Here is an 18,400-nt window from a genome sequence, read left to right as displayed (position 1 = left end):
AACATTGTCAATATTTAACATAAGTCTGTGGAAACCAAATGAGGTTTTGGGGAATACCTGGACTAGTCTGTGGGTGTGAGCTGAGAGACGGGAAGTGTGTACGATGGGTGTGCCCAGTAAAGAGGTTTTCTGTGATTCTCACTTCCAGCTCTCCAGTTAGTACACTGCCCTGTTTGTGATCCTACACGGCCTGAGTTTCTCTTTTAGTGAGGACAGCCTGGGTCAGCCCTGCCTGCCCCAGTTCTCGTTATCTGAACATCCACTGATGCCCCCAATCCCCTTGGCCTCTGGCCATGTTTTTCAGCTATAAAAGGAGGCTAAAGACAGTGGCTCTGTCTTAGTATTGTTGTGAGAGCAGATACATTGAATACATACACTGTAGTTAAAATGGTGCTGGCAAGGGGCAAATGTTCAGTGACTGGTAGCCTTGTCCATCTGTTTCCTGGTAGGATTTCTTCTGTGAGCTCTACTGTGGTCCTGGGCAGGGAGCTGGAGTGTACAGAAGGGACCACAGAAATGACTCCTGCGTGCGTCATGGAAGGATGGCTTTCATATTTCAGATCTAGGATTGATACTTGTGTAGCTCCCACCAGGGAGGGGTGAGATAAGGAAGATTTGGGAGCTTGATTTTGCTTTTGGAGTCTTGTACAACACAGGGATCATGCTAGTTGAGACCCTCCTCGCCACTATGTCACCTCCCTAACAATGCCGGGATGATGGCAGCCTTCCTGAAAGTACAGGTGTTACTCTTGTCTTTTCCCTGCTCAACACTGGCCTTTACCTCTTAGCATCCTCTAAGGCCCAGTTTGGTACTAGCCTGCACAAGGTGCTCACAAATGCTTTTGTTGTTGATCAATAGATTGACTACCCTTTATAGTTTGGGGAGATGGAAAAATGGGGTTGAGAGTGTCTCTGTGAGGACTATGTTACTGTCACTGGGGCTAGGTCACTCACATTAGACACTAAGGACTCTATCCATGCATACCTTTGTAGACTTCTGCATGCCTGGGTCATGGGGTGAGAGAGTACAGGTAGGACCAGGGTCCAGGAGGGCAGGAAAGCCTTGGAGTAAGTGGATCTTCCTGTTGCAGCTCAAAGCAGCAGCTATGCCCCAAGGAAAGTGGTTAGCTGTCTGGGGAACTAGCCTAGTGAGAATAAAGAAGCTGGTGGCAGAAATTCCAGAAAGGCACAGCCCTGACCTGGACACATGGAAACATGGAGACAAGGCAACAGGGGCAGAGACAGACTTCTCCTAGGGAAGATGCTCTCTCAGCTCTAGAGGAAGCCAGGCAGTGGTTGCAGGCTCCAGTGTGGCAGGTCCCTGAAGGTACAGTACGAATCTGGTTTTTTTTTTTTTTTGAAAGATCTCCATAGGCTCTGGCAGTGTCTCTCACACACAGAGGGGTTTCAGAAATGCTTGGGCATTTAAAAAGTGCAGTCCCAATCATGTTATGATGGCTTTTGCCTTCTGAAGCAAGGCCACCAGGCTTCCTAAGAGTCTGTGCTGTTTTCCCTTCTCAGAGAGAAGCTGAAAAAATGAGTGACAAGAGAAAGTGAAGCATCCAGGTGAGAGTCACTTCTTTTTTCTTTTCTTTTCTCTTCTCTTCTTTTCTTTTCCTTCCACCCCACCCCCCCACCACCGCCGCCCACCGGACAGGCCCACTGCTTATGGTGGCCCATGGCTTTCAGAGGCAGGGGCAGGTAGATTTAGACGAGTTTGAATCCAGCCTGGTCTACATAATAAGTTCCAGGAGAGCCAGAGCTGTACAGAGGGACCGCATCTCAAACATCCTGCCCCTACACCATCCAGGGGATGCGTGGGGAAGGCAGGCTCTCACCACGCAGCTCTGTCAGGCTTGGAACTCAATAGGTAGATTGGGTTGGCCTTAAGCTCACAGAGAGGAATCCACCTGCCTCTGATTCCTCAATCGTAGGGTTAAAGGTATGTGCCGACACGTGACACTTTTGGGAGACACTCTAGACCTCCCATAAATCTAGTGTCTCCCACACCTGCTGGCTGAGGTGCAAATGCCCATGCACTCATAAGGTAGGAGCCCAAACAACTCTGGGATTTCTAGAACAATGTGTTTAAAAAGCTCTCACTGAAATTTAAGCTCAAAGGCCTCAAATAAGAAATCAGGCACTGAAAGTTATGCCACACACGATGGTATACTTTGGCACAGAGTGAATTCGTAAGGATGTAGCTAAAAACATATAGAAAAGGAGCTTGGCAAATCAAAACAACCCTGAGATTTCACCTCACACCAGTGAGAATGGCTAAGATCAAAAACTCAGGTGACAGCAGATGCTGGCGAGGATGTGGAGAAAGAGGAACACTCCTCCATTGTTGGTGGGATTGCAGACTGGTAAAACCATTCTGGAAATCAGTCTGGAGGTTCCTCAGAAAATTGGACATTGAACTGCCTGAGGATCCAGCTATACCTCTCTTGGGCATATACCCAAAAGATGCCTCAACATATAAAAGAGACACGTGCTCCACTATGTTCATCGCAGCCTTATTTATAATAGCCAGAAACTGGAAAGAACCCAGATGCCCTTCAACAGAGGAATGGATACAGAAAATGTGGTACATCTACACAATGGAATATTACTCAGCTATCAAAAACAACGAGTTTATGAAATTCGTAGGCAAATGGTTGGAACTGGAAAACATCATCCTGAGTGAGCTAACCCAATCACAGAAAGACATACATGGTATGCACTCATTGATAAGTGGCTATTAGCCCAAATGCTTGAATTACCCTAGATCCCTAGAACAAACGAAACTCAAGACGGATGATCAAAATGTGAATGCTTCACTCCTTCTTTAAATGAGGAAAAAGAATACCCTTGGCAGGGAAGGGAGAGGCAAAGATTAAAACAGAGACTGAAGGAACACCCATTCAGAGCCTGCCCCACATGTGGCCCATACATATACAGCCACCCAATTAGACAAGATGGATGAAGCAAAGAAGTGCAGACAGACAGGAGCCGGATGTAGATCGCTCCTGAGAGACACAGCCAGAATACAGCAAATACAGAGGCGAATGCCAGCAGCAAACCACTGAACTGAGAATAGGTCCCCCGTTGAAGGAATCAGAGAAAGAACTGGAAGAGCTTGAAGGGGCTCGAGACCCCAAAAGTACAACAATGTCAAGCAACCAGAGCTTCCAGGGACTAAGCCACTACCTAAAGACTATACATGGACTGACCCTGGACTCTGACCCCATAGGTAGCAATGAATATCCTAGTAAGAGCACCAGTGGAAGGGGAAGCCCTGGGTCCTGCTAAGACTGAACCCCCAGTGAACTAGACTATGGGGGGAGGGCGGCAGTGGGGGGAGGGTTGGGAGGGGAACACCCATAAGGAAGGGGAGGGGGGAGGGGGATGTTTGCCCGGAAACCGGGAAAGGGAATAACACTTGAAATGTATATAAGAAATACTCAAGTTAATAAAAAAAAAAAAAAAGGAGCTTGGCAATTCGTGAAAAAGTTAAACATAGAATTATCATGTGATTCAGCAAGCCCACTTCCTAGTATATACACTCAAAGAGCTGTCAATGGGTGTTCGAGGAAATCCCTGTGTGTACCTATTCCCAGCAGCATTGTCCACAGAAATCAAAACTCGAATGTCCACAAAACGGTGGACAGATTAAACGAGTGGCAGTGTGCATGTACAACTAAATAAGATTGGGATGTAAAGAGAATGGGGTGCTAGCAAAGGCCACAGCACAGCTGGATGTTAAGAACATGCCAGGTGAAAAATGCCAGTCATTAATCGTCACGTGCTACATATATGAAATTCCTGGAACCGCCAAGACCACAGAGGTGGAATACAGGTCGGGGGTTTTCAGACACTGGGAGCATCAAGCATCAGTGAGAAGCTGCTTAATGGGTTTCATCTGGGGCCACTAAAGACTCTCTGGACGTAGCTAGGAGTAATTGGTTGTACGGTACTACGTGCCTTTGAACTGCTCACTTTATAACAGTTAATTTTACATACTGTTCATTTAATCCCAATAAAAGGGACAGGGGATGATGTAAAATTTCTTGAAAACAAATGGTGGGGTCACCTATTATTCTTAATCATTTGAAGAGTGTAAAGTGTTAAAGATCTCTCAGTGTATTCACCCACTCCAATAGCAGACGCTGAGTGCACGTTAGTGAGCACACGTTAGTGATGCTTTCCCTTCACTCTTGGGCCCGTCTTAAAGCAAACACTAAACTCTTGTTCCTGGAAAATGTCAGTCAGGAACATCTGACCTTCCCTGTATGGCACATGTCCCACAAGTGTCTCCTCCCTTGGCCCAGGCAGTCTGAAAGAGAGGTATTCTTTCCATGGGAAAGTGGCGCCCGCCATCCATCCACTATAAATTAACACCTCCGGCTCTTTCCTCAGAGAGGCCAGAGAAATAATCCTCCTGTCAAGAAGAATGCGGTCATTGGAGTTAGCTTGTATGCTGTACCACCTCACAGGGCACTGCTTTCTTCCTGACCCAGAGAAGGCTTTGGTCCAAATATCCCACAGGGCAGAGTCAGACATTCTAATTTGGAAGCCAGGAGATCACTGAACAGGCGGTGTCTAGGTGGGGTGGCAGGTTAATGTGGCTCCTTTCCTGGTGAAGGCTTCATTTCTGGATGGTGGGGGTCAGCCACACGACCAGCCTGGAGGCTTTCATCTAGGCTGCTCTGTGCTAACCTGGCAATGGCTGCTTGGCAGACTGAGGGCCTCAGGCAGCAGGTAATGGTTTAGGTTAGGAATGAAGAGTGCAGAGAGGGAAGGGAGGGTGGAAGCCAAGAGGTAAGCATGCAGGACTAGATTTAAGAGTGATGCACTCTCTTGGTTCATTCTGGAATTCCTCCCTAGTGTGAAGCTGAAGAATGGAAATATATGGTGATGTATCATTAGGCAGTCTGGAGGCAGGGCATAGCGATGGCTGTTATCTTTGAGTATTTCAAACTCTTATCAGGACCCCCTGAAGAAACTATTGAGAGGTCGGTATGCTCACAGAAGCACTGTGGAGCCCCGGAAGATTGGATGGGCATTTGTTTATTCCAGTTTCCATGGGAAGGTCACTTCAGCTAAATCTAGTTCCTGTGTGGCCTAAGGTTAGTGTGTGGCTCTGGAACTTGCAGTCCCGGCCAATGCTGTGGGCATCTGAGGACCACAAGCAGAAAGGATATAGAAAGCCTGCATTTTGTCCTGCTCACAGATCTGTGTATGAGACAAAGACGAGGAACCATAGGAAGAGGGACACAGATGTGATGTCTTACTCAGGTTGGGGAGAAAACAAGGACGCTTCTGACTCAGACTGCTGCGTTCTCTTACTCACAGCTGCCATTGTCACATGCCACTTAGGTTCATATGAGCATGTACCTTGTGTCATTTTGCTCCATTTTACCAACACTGAAGGAAACTTCTCAGTTCCCACCGCTTCGCTCCCTGCCTTTAGACCTAGCCTCCCCCCATCTCTATACCCAGGACCAGCTGTTCCCTGTTTGAACAATCTGAAGACGGAAAGTTCCCTTACATGCAATTGTCCTCTCATCGTCAGTCAAGTATTTTTCTACCTTGTGCCAACTTTCTTTTATTAATAGCAAAAACAGAATCACCCTAAAATAATAATTGCCTGTGGGCTTTCCTGAAACCCATGCATCTTAAGATGAGAGTTTTTGGGGAAAGAAATAAACTCAGCTGAAAGACCGTACGGGGAGAAGTTGTCACGTTAAGAGGGAGGGCTACCCTGGAGTGGGTGATAAGCACACTCGTCTCTTCATGTTTAAGCTAAGAATGTAGGGGTCGCTATGGTTTCTTTCTTTTCTTAGAGACAAACTCCAGGGGCAGCTTGCAAACAGTAATGGAGACCAGTACCTGTTCAGTCATGAGGACTGGGCCTGGACATTGCCATGGTCTCTTCAGACTTTCCCATGACAAAGAAATCCCATGTTTGTGTGCAGTTCCTTTTAGAACTCAGCTTCCTTTCCCAGCCTCCACTAAACGCCTACTCAACTGTCCCAGATGGTGTTCTGTTCAGACAGCACTGGACAATGTTGGGAAAAGACACCTGAGCTGGCTTGTGGCCCTAGGGATTGTCCTGCAGGGAGGCTGCTGTAGATTGTCCCTTTGCCACTTAGAGAGAGAGAAAAGGTCTCTCTCGTCACTGTTCTTATCTCTTTCATTGTAACCATGACTAGTGTTGTGTGCTACAGTTATTCACCTGAAACCTTTCCCATCAAACGAACGAGTTATATGTTGGCGCGTGATAAGGAAGGAAAACTCCTCGCTGGTCTCTGAACACATACTAATCTCTGACTAATAATCCAGTTTTCATGATTATTTGAGCAAACCCTTGAAGGGCTTTAGTTACTAAGGCACCAGTACACAGTCTTCCTGCACAAGAAGTGTTTGGGAACTCCCAGGTAAAGTCAAAAGATTAAAGTTGCAGATACAAACAAGGGGGGGGTAGTTTGGATATTGTCATAAAGAAAGGGTCCAACTAAGTCCCTTCAAGATCTGGAGTTTGTCTCAGAAGCCACTCTAAGAAGATTCAGCCTTCAATCTTGTGATCTTGTCATTTTATCTTTGCCATCATTTGAGTGCTGCATACAGAAGTCCAGGTGACCCTGACCTCCGATGGTACTGGGTATTCAAGTGGTACTTGCGTTCTGGTTCCTCCACCAAACAGCTGTATAACTGTGGCGCCCACTTCCCCTTCCTAAAACCCTGTTTGCTCATCTTTGAAGTGAAAGGGCAGGGTTGGTTCATCTCTAGAGTGTTTTCTTCTTTTTCTTTTTTCCATTTGAAATATCTGATTCTGTTACTTCCTCCTCATCAACAGCCTTCTGTTCACTTAAAAGTCTTGACGCTGACATAATATTCAGACTCCTCTGAGTTGGAATCTGAGATATACCGGAATTTCTTGAGGATACAGGCTTCGCTGGTCAGAATGAGAAGAAACCACAAATATACCCTAGCTATAACTGATATCCAGATTTAGAATTACCACCCATTAAACTGACACCTCTGTGAAGATTAGAATAGTCACCTGTGGGTTGACTCAGCTGCAAGCCTGGTACATCAATGGCCTCTCAGATAGAATTCTGGCTACTTTGGGCTCCACAAGCCTCAGAAGTTCTTGTGCAGTGCATGCACACAAATTACCACAACATTGCTTCTTTCGGCTCTGGCCCTTTAAGCTGAGTAGTAGGAAAGAAGAGAGGTTAGGTGAGGCTAGACCACACATAGCACTGATAAGACAAAAAGACTTGTCGTTACTGCCTTAAAATAGCTTATTTAAAAAGTGCTATCTACCCATGATGCTGTTATGTCTGTCCTGAGCACACACCCCATGTGGTTTAGGTAGCTTCAAGAGGTAATAATAATAAGCCCTCACATTTTATAGAGTCTTCATTTTTACGTAGCACATTAAATGTACTTATTTTTTTCGATTGGATTCTGATTTTAACCACTGCCTTGTTGTGCAATAATTATCTATTTGAACTATGAAGGAAAGGAAGCTGAGAGAGTTAAAGACTTGTTCAGGAGCGGTTGGTAAGTGGTCAAGTCAGGTACTGAGCATACACACAAGCCCAGCTCCTTCAAGTTGGCTTTTGCATTTTGATTGTTTTTGTTTTTTGCCCCTACGCCAAGTACATAATAAGATCTGGGTCTGGGCACTGGAATCCAGAACTGAAGGTAACTCTGCCAGGGTTTGCAAGCAGTCCCATCAGGCCGTTCTCTTCATTCCGACGAAGACAGGGCTCTCACACGGGTCTGGGAACTAACATTCTGGAGAGGTGGTAGTAAGATCTTACAACTGAACTAAACCTTCCTCCTCCTCCTCCTCCTCCTCCTCCTCCTCCTCCCCCTCCTCCTCCTTTTTCAGTGAGTGGGTGATACCTAGAGGTTCATTCACCTAGCTAAATGGATAGGTCATATTTGAGCACAATTATTCCAGAATTACTTCACAGTTTTAGGAATTCCTCTGCCAAGTCTCCCAGGAAAGCCTTACTCCTAAGCTGTCTCCCTAGCCTGCACTCTCAGTCTCCATTGCCCCTGTCTCCGTATAGTTCTCCTGGATAGTTCTTCCCTCATCTGGCCGGTGATGCTTTCTCCAAACACGAATCTGAGAGGACCTTTCCACTACCTAATCACGGCTTAGTACAGTTGGAAAAAGACATCCCACTCTTGGCAATAGAGGGTAAATCCCCGTTCTATGCTGCTCCTCCACCTGCGTTGACTTCGTGAGAGCCTTTTCCTTTGCCCACAGTACCGCTCCCCTGGGAAATGCTAGAACCTGATCATGCACCACTGTCTTCCCAGATGACCATTGCTTCATCCGTTGCAGGGTTTCTCTGTTACTATTATATGAAGTACAGTGTTCTGAACTGTAGTTTGTTTCTTAGTCTCTATTTGCCTGTCTGGGGGCTCTTTGTAAGCAGAAACGACATCATTGCCTTAGATTCCACATCCCTGGCACATTGCCCAACACACAGTAGGTACAGTGATGCTTAGCTAATGAAGGTGCCCCATCTATGATAAAACTGGTAGCCTGCTGACTGTTCATTGTCTTCATGGGTTTGATCCTGCAGCTTCTGCCTCTTTTGATTCTGCAGGCAGAACGTTGACAGTGACATTGTTTTGTAATGGGCCCTTTTCCTAGAACTGTGTCATGGGTAAGGGAGGGGAGGCAGAATTTCAGAAGAAGGGAGGTGCCAGGCCAAGGGAAGACACATCAGACCAAGAGGTCCATAGAACTGAATCGTAGCTCAAAAGTAGGAGAGATCCTTGCAAAACCACCCCCACCCATAACTATAGACTGTGAAAGTTTAATTCAAAAAGTTACATAAAAACAAAGTAAGGGAAGACACAGCTGCATTTAATGTAGCAGCATCTTTCGGTTTCAGGGTTCTTTAGCTGGCATTGCTAAACGTTATAAAAGGCTTAAGGACAAGATGCACCTGTGTAAAATGTAAGACTTGTTCTTGGTCCCCGACAGTACCTCAGAATGAAGACTCCTTAAAATTAGTTTCGGGTTCTTATTCTCTTTCCAGTAGTGGATGAAGCACAATGGCTTTAGTGGGCACGAGCGTGGGAGTTGCTTGGGTGCTGTGTCCCTCCTTCCACTCTGGGCAGACTGGGCAGAGCAGGCCTGCAGGTTCCCGTGGACGGCTGGCTGGGGTGCTCTGTGGCATTAGGACAAGTGCTAGTCTCTGCTTTGGACTCCCTTTCAGAGGCAGGACTGGTGTTCAAAACAACGGCTATCATTTACTTAACTACTATTACACAAACCATTCCTACAAAGCCCTTCAAAACGTAGGGAGACAGGACCTGCTGTATGTTCCAATCCACCTTTATGGCTCAGAAGAAGATCAAGGACCATTTAGAGAGTCAGAAAAGTTCAGGAAAAAAAAATTGTGTCACACAAATTCTCTGGAGACTCAGAACAGCATACAGATCTCGCTCCACCCCTTGGCTCCGGGCCACATTTTCAGTTTGGTCAGTTTCTTGGCCCCATTGAAATTATAGTTTCCTTTAGAATGATTTAAAAAAAACAAAAAAACAAAAAACAAAACCCAAAAACCAGCGGGTATGATTTTAGGAGCATCTTAAGTGCTGACTTTGCCCGTGGAGACAGCGTCCATCTGCTCCTTTTCAAGTGGCTCCTACCTGTAGCTAGTGTCAACTGGAGCTGAGAACTCCACCCCAAACTCCAGAGGAGCCCATGTGGCAGGCCAGGAGCTGAAAGAAGTTGAAAGACCTCTAGAAGGAAAGCAAGGAGAGAACGAAAGCAGCTATGCAAGAGGCTTCTTCGAAATAACCCCTTTATCTCACTTCTCTCTGGGGCGGATTTCACTCCTCTACGGAAAGTCCCCTTTCACAGCGAGGGCAGCTCCCAAACGTATTTTGATAACAACAGCACAAAGCGATACAGAAAGTTTTGAAACTCACCTTTGGGTCCGCTGGAAGGCTTCCTGCTGGCAGGACCGCTGGATCTGTTCCGGTGCTGTCTGAAGTGACTTGGGCACAGGGTTGAGGTCTGGGTCCCTCCTCTAGCCCCTCCCTCCCACTGCCAGGTCCCGGGAGGGAGGAGGTTCTGCGGATCAGTGGGTGCCACCCGTGTGTTGCGGAGGAAAGCGCCCCCGCGTCCCTGGTTGAGGTTTCACAGCACCCAGCTCTGCTCATGAGGTCAGGAACTCGACTTCCTGAATCTGACTGGCTGGCTCCGCCGCTCCCCAGCCCAACTCATACCTTAAACTAGGACGCACACGCCACAGCAGCGCGGGTGTCCTTCCTCCGGGTCTCCAGGCCAGTGTCCCCACTCCGCCCCGCTGTGACGTTCTTTTGCCCCTCCACCCCGAGCACGCCTCCTTCAGGACGCCAGAGCCAGCTTTGCACACAGATGTACCAGTGTTCCCAGAGGCATGGGGTGTAAACTCCCAACTCTGGCTTAAGGAAAAATAACAGCCCCATGCTGTGGAATAAAGCCACCTTCCAGGAAAAGGGTTGGGGTGTCTTAAGGGTGAGCGAGCCGCCAGCAAGGCAGTGCCTCGTTCTCACAAGTGTGAGTGCTGGATGGGAGTTACCTGGAGATGTTAGGAGCACAGGAGATGAGGACAACTAACTTCAAAAACGTTCTTAGGGGTTCTCCCTTTTCATTTTATTTGTTCCTCCTGTGCTTATATTCAGATTTCTTGTGTCTAACTCCGCCTGCAAATGTAAAGGCCGGATGGTAGAGAGCTTGCTCAGTGCCTCCAAGGCTTCTGGAGGGAAGCTGGGAAGACATGAGGGCAGAAGCGGCTGTGGAGAAACTAGGGGCTTTCCCAGAATCACCTTGGGAAATCTTGGCACAATTAAGGACCCGGGATTCTACCCATCGGATTGTAACGGAGCTGGAGTTTGCTTTCCAGCGGCTGTGGCTGTGCCATAGGGTCTTTTGGCCTTTGGGTGACCGAATTAAAGCGATTGGTGATGCCAACTGTCCCAACTGAGAAACAAGAGTGTTTCTGTTTACTCAAGAGAAGCCGGCTGGCTCTGGGTTGAAAGGCCAAAGAGAAAACCCAGCACTCATCCCGAAATGGCAAGAATAGTTAGGTAGCCCTGTGGTCTTCTTTCAAGGGCAGATTAATTAGGGATTTCCCCCCCCAGAAACCTCACAGAGAGAACTTGATCTAGATCTGTTGTTGTGCCTTTAAAACCAAGTCTCACTAAAATAGCCCTGGCAGGCCGGGAGCTCACAATGCAGAAACAGGCTCGCCTTACAGAAACCTGCCTGGCTCTGCCTCTTGACCGATGGTATTAAAGGCATGTTTCATTATGCTAGACTTGAATGATAACAAGAAAAGTGGTCCAAGAGATCTGCTTGTTGGGGTGGGGGTGGGGTTAGTATGGTTAAGTTAGGGTGGGGGGTGGGGGGTGGGGGGTGGGGGGGTGGGAGGGGGGGGGAGACCAGGCTCTGAAAGAAGACAGTTTTTGGCAAGAGACAGCTGTACATGGATTCCACCAACAACTTAGCAGTAGATGGTAAGGCTTCCCTGGTGTGTCAAATCTGAAGCGGGTCTAGGGTCTCATGGAGCAGGGAGTTGGAGGAAGACAGGTTTGGGGAACGACAGGAAACCTGAAATGCAAACCCAGCGATTAGAGACTGTGAGTCTCCCCCAGGACCTATAGATTTAAATAGTACACTGTCCTGTCTGACACAGGACCTATGTAAGATGTAATTTGAATCCCCCTGCCCCACCCCCTGCCGGGGGGGGGGGTGGTAGGTAACTTTCTTCTTCAAGATCACAGCTAATGTACAGTGGAGCTGAGATCTGAGTCTGAGTAGTTCTAGTCCAGCCCATCGCTCATCACCATTTCATCAGGGGATAGAACAGCTTCTGTGGACAACTTCTGCTCTTGCACTGGCCTGAGGTTCAAGTCTGGGTTAACACCTGCTGAGCATGGGTTGGGGCTTGCAGAGTAGGAGAAAACAGTGGAAAATACTTTCCTGAACAACTTTATTGACTGGTTCAGGCTAAGGTGATGGTCACATTGCTTTTCAGAGAAGCAACAGCAACAGAGAGAAACGAAGGACCTAAGGCAGCCATCATGGGCTCAGCGCCTCCAGAGTGACTGTTGCATATGGGAGGAAAACCAGATGCGTATCTTTAAGGCAGCATCTCAATGCTGTCTTAGCTCACAGGAAGACAGATCCAGCAAAAGTCTAGAACCTACTGTGTGCCAGTAGTGGCTTTGTGGCAGACAAATCAGGGACCTACTAGATGGTAAGATGGTAGATTTGTAGTCACTGAATTGCCAAGGCTACAGGGCTAATGAGGTTCTGACACAATGAGGAAGGACTCATCTACGGCTTGAACAACGGAGTGGAGCATCTGGCCGGCAGGTTTCCCTCTGGGTGGATGACACATCCCTACAAAAAGGCAAGTCAGAGCACCCACCTACTGTCTCTCTCCTTTGGCATTGAAATCTCAACTCCTATGAACTCACGAATGCCCCCAGGCAACCATGATGCTGTTGCAGTTTTTAAAATCCTCATTAGTTTCCTTGTTTGGGGTGAGGATCTTTGAAGGAAGTCAAGAGGTGAGCGGACTCTAACTGGAGTGAAACGGAGCATTGACACATCTAATTAAGAGACAGAAAGCCTCCAAAATAGCCGGTTTGTGAACCAAGACTGGAAATGTAAACCCCTTTTGCAGGTGACTACCCCTGGCTAGCTTTAGCACCTGAGGAGCTCTGGTTCCATAGTAGAATGTTTTAGACAAAGACTGTGGGTTCCCTCCCTGGTGCTGTGGGGACTGACAGGATATTAAACATCGAGATTCAGCAAGCATTGAAGGTGGGGACTAACCACACTTGTTCTCTCTTGGTAACGTCCTATTTCTGACAGGTCAATGGCAGTGTTGGCCAGCATGGATTCATCTATGCAAACCATCTGTGGGAAACAGTTTCCCATCAGGTCACACACTCTGAGGGCCGAAATCAGAACGGTGTTTTGCAGCAACAAGAGGGGGGGTGCCTTTATCCACGTGAGAAATACTTAATGGAGAATATTACATTATTATCACCCGGGATGGGTGAATTCTTGCCTGCAGTGCTCTGTGTGGCTCAGGCATGTCTAGCCTCTTACCACTTGGACACACTAATCCAATCTACAACATTCCCAAAAAGACTGAAATAACAACGCCCACACCTCGCAGCGCTTTAAGGCAGTTTATGGCTTTGTGCCGGTCTGCAGGTAGAGCTACCCTTGGCCACATGTGTATGGCTCTGGGGCAGTTCCTGGGTTGGACAGGCTTGGGAGAGCTGAAAGCAGGGCTAGCGGGAGTCAGAAGGGCTGCTGGCCAGACCAAGGCTGTCAGGGGAAATGGGGAACCTGTGGGATGAGCACAGACTTGTTCATCTGATCCTGAAGTGCAGCAGCCTCCGAGAAAGGCAAGTTCAGGACAAGTTGGTGGAAATACTATTTCACACAGTGTGTAATGAACTTGTGGAATGGATTATCTCCCAGAGGTGGCCCAAGCTGGCCATTTAAATGGACTGCGGAAAGCTTTGGGCAGACGTGTGAATAACAGAAGGGGAAGAGCGAGATGAGGAACGCTAAGAGAACACCAAGTGCTTGGGAGTTCAAGGTGGACCCACAGTATGGACCTCCGGTTTAGTAGCAGAAGGAGTTCTGGCTTCCCAAGTGCTTATATTTGAGCCCAACACTCCCTCCCCACCTTACAGTCTCTGTAGCCTCTGCTTCCTACAGGCAACAAGACTGTTCTTTTTACCTAAGTCTTATTCATTTAAAACATATTGTTCTTTTATTTTGGCTCTCGGTTTCTGAAAAGATTTTGAATATGCCTCCGGATTCTTTATTACATGGATCTCTGGCAATTAGAGTTCTATCAGACTTCCCTTCTAAATTATCAAATTCTGACACAAATGACTGGAAACTTGAAAGCTCCTCAGAAGAAAAGCACCAAGAATATACTTTTCTCAGGGACAGTTCCCAGAGTCTTCCAGTGTGTCCTCACTACTACACGGAGGACTCTGGGCAGAATGGCTGTTTCACTGCCAACTGTGCCAAATCTTGGCATTGGCGGAGGTGGGGGAGTTAAGAAGACTCTTGGCACTTTCATCTAATTATCTCACTGTCCCCAACCACCACCCCACTGTTCCCCCACCCCCTCTGTTCCACGTCCTTTTTAGCCTTCTTTAGTGCCCCTATATGTTGTAGGAAACAGCACTCTGCCCCTCCTTCTGGAGAATAGGGGTGACTCCGAAGGGTGTGTTTTTTGTATTTCTGGGTACCAAGAGGCTCAGTATTTATTCTCAGTGTCTGGTTCATAGAAGCCCAGTGCTGTTTTCAAAGCAGTTCACAGCAAGATGGCCAGCCTTTGTGAGCCGGCTGCCCTGCTGCCTGGAGCCCTTTGCTGGATTCAACATTGGCTTTGTTAATGTAAACAGCCGGCTTCTGGATTCCATTCGTGTCGGGCATATCAGAGCAGGAGAGCCACAGAGTTCTCATGTTGTCCGTTTTCCTGGTTTCCTTTGTCACCTGCTCCTCTTGGGGATGGGTTTAATTATTGATTTATTGAGTGAGCCCACAGTATGCGGTCCCAAAGCCTACAAAGAGCAGGTAGAACATTTCTTATCTCTTCAGTGGAGTGATCCCTGGGAAACCCCAGTTTACTCTACCAGCTCACTCTTTCAGGCAGAAGGCTTCCTGAGACTGAAACGTTCAAGCCTCTTGCCCCGAGGGCCCATGAAATAGAGGTGGCTTTGAAATTTGCTTCCTTGACTACTTTAGTGACTCAGAACATCAATGTTGCCACAAACTTCCTGTCCCCAGGCTGGCTCTTTCATAACAGGTAAAAGGAAGGGCTTGGAAGAAAAAAATGAGGAGAGAGCTTTCATTTACCAGGTTGTAGGAGTAAGTCTCTTTCTGATTTAACTGCCGGTGATGTATTGCTTTCTTTGTGCCAGGGTCTGTACTATGCGTCAATAGAAAACTGTTTATAATGAAAGGTTATACTCTGTAATTTGGATTTAAGGCCAATAAGGCTGGAACACTCATAGAAATTTTCTTAATAAAGGTGGGTTGACCAAAATACAGAGCTACAAAAGAATCAGAAAATGCAGTGAGTGAGAGGCCTCTGGCTGGATAGAATGTGAACAAAGGTGGTGTTAAGATGGTTCAGGGGGCAGGGCTCCCTTCAACCCCACAGAAAGATTCAAAATTATAAAGGGAAAGCATTAGCTATACTTTTGCCACCCCAAAATAACTACTGTATCATTTTGGTATTGGTTATTCTAGTCCCCTTAGAAGGAGATTAGAGTTAGAATTTCTATGTAGGTAGTTGATATGACTCCAGATTTTTGATAATGAACTTACTACTCTTAGAAATATTATGGGAGTGGGATAAATCTAGTGACTTTTGTAGCATTTATTTGGATGAAGGGAGACTGAATTTAGAAACTTCAGTAGATAAAAGGACATCTTATATTCTAGCTTCTGCTTTTATTTATAATTTATTTATTGTCTTTGAATTGTATTTATGTATTTATATATTGTGTGTATTTGAGTGTGTGTGTGAGTGTGTGTGAGTGTGTGTGTGAGAGTGTGTGTGAGTGTGTGTGAGTGTGTGTGAGTGTGTGTGAGTGTGAGTGTGTGTGAGTGTGTGTGAGTGTGTGTGAGTGTGAGTGTGTGTGAGTGTGTGTGAGTGTGTGTGTGAGTGTGTGTGAGTGTGTGTGAGTGTGTGTGAGTGTGTGTGAGTGTGTGTGTGAGTGTGTGTGTGAGTGTGTGTGTGAGTGTGTGTGAGTGTGTGTGAGTGTGTGTGTGAGTGTGTGTGTGTGTGTGTGTGTGTGTGTGTATGTGATGTAACAGTCTGTGTGTGGAGGTCAAAGAACATCTTGTGACAGTCAGGTCTCTCCTTTCACCATGTGGTCCTGGGGACACCAGCTGAGCTATGTTGCCAGTGCTAATTTCTGCCTTTAAGATCAAGCAATGAGTACTAGTAAGTTCCTTGATCAGTGAGGATTTCCCACACCGGAAGCACTTCATACCGAAGCTAAATGAGCCCTGGGGGATGCAGTAGAGGATCTACTATATTTCAAAGGAGGATTCAGTGTGAATTCCTCCAATCCCCAAATTCTAGGATTTATATTATTAGTTGTGGAAATTCACATTTACATAAATTACCCTCTTCTCTTAAGATTTCACAGCAATTGGCTTATTTCATATGCATGATTGAGCAACATGGTAAATGTTACTAGGCAGTAGACATCAACTAACTTTTAAACACCAAGGCTAAGTCCCTCGGTTCCTTTCCTCCTCTCTCCTTTTCCCTCTCCCTTCCTTTCTTTTGTTTTTGAGACAGTGTTTTACTCTGTAGCTCAGGCTGTCCTTGAACATGTGTCTATCCAGATGCACCTCATCGCCCCTCGGCTTGCGAAGTTCTTATATATTAACACTACTATTTTACTATTGAAGACCTATCTTTACATGGGGAATATTTCACGGAAAATACTGACCTCTGAAGAGTCTCTGTCCTCCTGACTCCTAGCTCAGCTCTGGCCTCTTCTAACATGATCTCTTGGGTCCCCCAAGACTGAGGTAGGAGCAGGTCTTCTTCCCATGTGCTCCATGCTGGTTCACCATATAACTGCCCCACAGTAATGAAATGGGCCATGTATATGCCCCCTCTATCAGGATGTAAGACTGTAGGTGGGACAGTGCCTGGAAAATAGTAAGTTTCTTGGTAAAATATGCCCATGAATGAAGATCTTTGACTGTAAGGCTGAACCTAGGAAGCTTTAGAATCCTTCTCTACACATAGACAAGTATGATAACCTTATTCATGCACTTATAAATACACTCCCAAAGCATGTGTTTCTTTTCTTTCTCAGTATTGCTTTGGGATCTGCATTTCTGTATCTTTGGGAAACACTGAAAGTATAACTGGAATCGACCATGGGAAGGATACAAGTGGGAAAGGGAAATAGGTTTAGGTGTTTTAGGACTTGGGAGGCAGAAACAATATTAAAAAGTCTCTTCTGAAACCAGGCATGGTACCCACTATCCCTCAGACTGATGTACCATTAGTGAGGAAGGATTTCCCTGCCTTTCATCTGTATTGGAAGTCTTCTTCAGGGCTGCGTCTCCGGTTAGCCTCCATCTCCAATCACCACGCTCAGATTCCTGATATTCCTGGATGTCACCGGGCTGGGTCAGAAATGTCTGCATCTACTGTCCACAGGGAAGATGTTGGATCGGGATGCCTGTGGGATTCACACAGGTTCCACTTAGAACCTGAGTAAGGAGGGAAAACATCTATCAGCATATCCACTTCTTTAACAGAATCACTAAGAAACCCAGTTTTCAGCAGCTTCTAAAAAACAAGTGGGTGAAAGATTACTTCTATATATGGCCAGAGAATAGTCCAGTCACAGGGTGAGCTTCCTGGTGGACATGCTCCAGTTTTTCCAGACCTGCAGACTCCAGAGACTTCCAGCTGGACATTGGTTTCTGTGGTGGGCATATAATGAGGTTCAGCAATGGAAAACTTGGCTCTGACTCTCAGCTTGACTGCCTCCACTTTCTTCATAACACTCCTCCTGCCCTGGCACTCGAACACACAATGCACATGCGCGTGAACACACACACTTGCCTTTGCTCCCTTGGAATGCTACAGCTAAAAGCAAAGAACGACGCTCCCACAGCTGTGGCCCTGATAAAAATAGAAAGTTTGTTTATTTTTATGTTCATAAAACCTTTTTCCTGCTGCTGCCGCTGCTGTTGTTATGAGTGGGACTCCCAGCCAGGAAGAGGAAGAGGATGGACTGACAGAACTGGTCACCTGCCAAATAGATTCTTTCTTTCTGTGTGTGTGTGTGTGTGTGTGTGTGTGTGTGTGTGTGTGTGTGTGTGTAAAATCTAGCCTTATATGGACCAAGGCACTAAGTAATCTATTTTGTTTTGAGCTTCTTGGCTAGTAGGCCTCTGTTCTGCAGAATTTGGGAAGAGTTCTTTGGTTTGAGAGCCATCTGACTGACTGCACTTCTCTTGTAGGCACAACTATAACAGCCAAAGGTAGAGCTAGAGGAGGGCCCTGAATTAAGAAGCAAGAAACTTGTTTTACTTGGGGTTCTGTTCCTAACAAGTGGCCCTGAACAAACCATAACTTCTCTGTACCTTGGTTTCGCTGTCTATGCTATAGATGACATGGTAGATGCCCAAGGCTCAGCTGAAATTAATGAGCCTGAGACAACTTCAAGCAGGGCAAGGTTTCTGGGAGTGAATTTTTGGTTCAACTTTCCTAAACATAAAAATAGAGATTTACTTTTCTAAAAGGTAAATAGAGATTTACTTTTCTTTATAGGGCTCCTGAATATCCTTCCACAAAGAGCGACA

The 18,400-nt window shown here is 46.5% G+C and overlaps 1 protein-coding gene across 4 annotated transcripts in view; it reads right to left on the bottom strand.

Moving 5' to 3' along the window:
* Positions 1-10,336, bottom strand: part of Kiaa0040 (KIAA0040 ortholog) — a 37,572-nt gene extending 27,236 nt beyond the window's left edge. For 2 of the 4 annotated variants that reach the window (XM_039090220.2, XM_063271935.1), the window contains exon 1: positions 9,952-10,336. The gene's annotated coding sequence lies outside the window, so the exon portion shown is untranslated. The remainder of the gene's footprint in view (positions 1-9,951) is intronic. The other 2 variants (NM_001162897.1, NM_001162898.1) reach the window with 1 other exon arrangement.
* Between the last annotated feature and the right edge of the window lie 8,064 nt (positions 10,337-18,400).

Source organism: Rattus norvegicus, chromosome 13, assembly GCF_036323735.1.
Source record: "Rattus norvegicus strain BN/NHsdMcwi chromosome 13, GRCr8, whole genome shotgun sequence".
NCBI classification, from domain to species: Eukaryota; Metazoa; Chordata; class Mammalia; order Rodentia; family Muridae; genus Rattus; species Rattus norvegicus.
The sequence above is the reverse complement of the archived record's forward strand: the minus strand, read 5'-3'. Positions and strand labels throughout refer to the sequence as shown.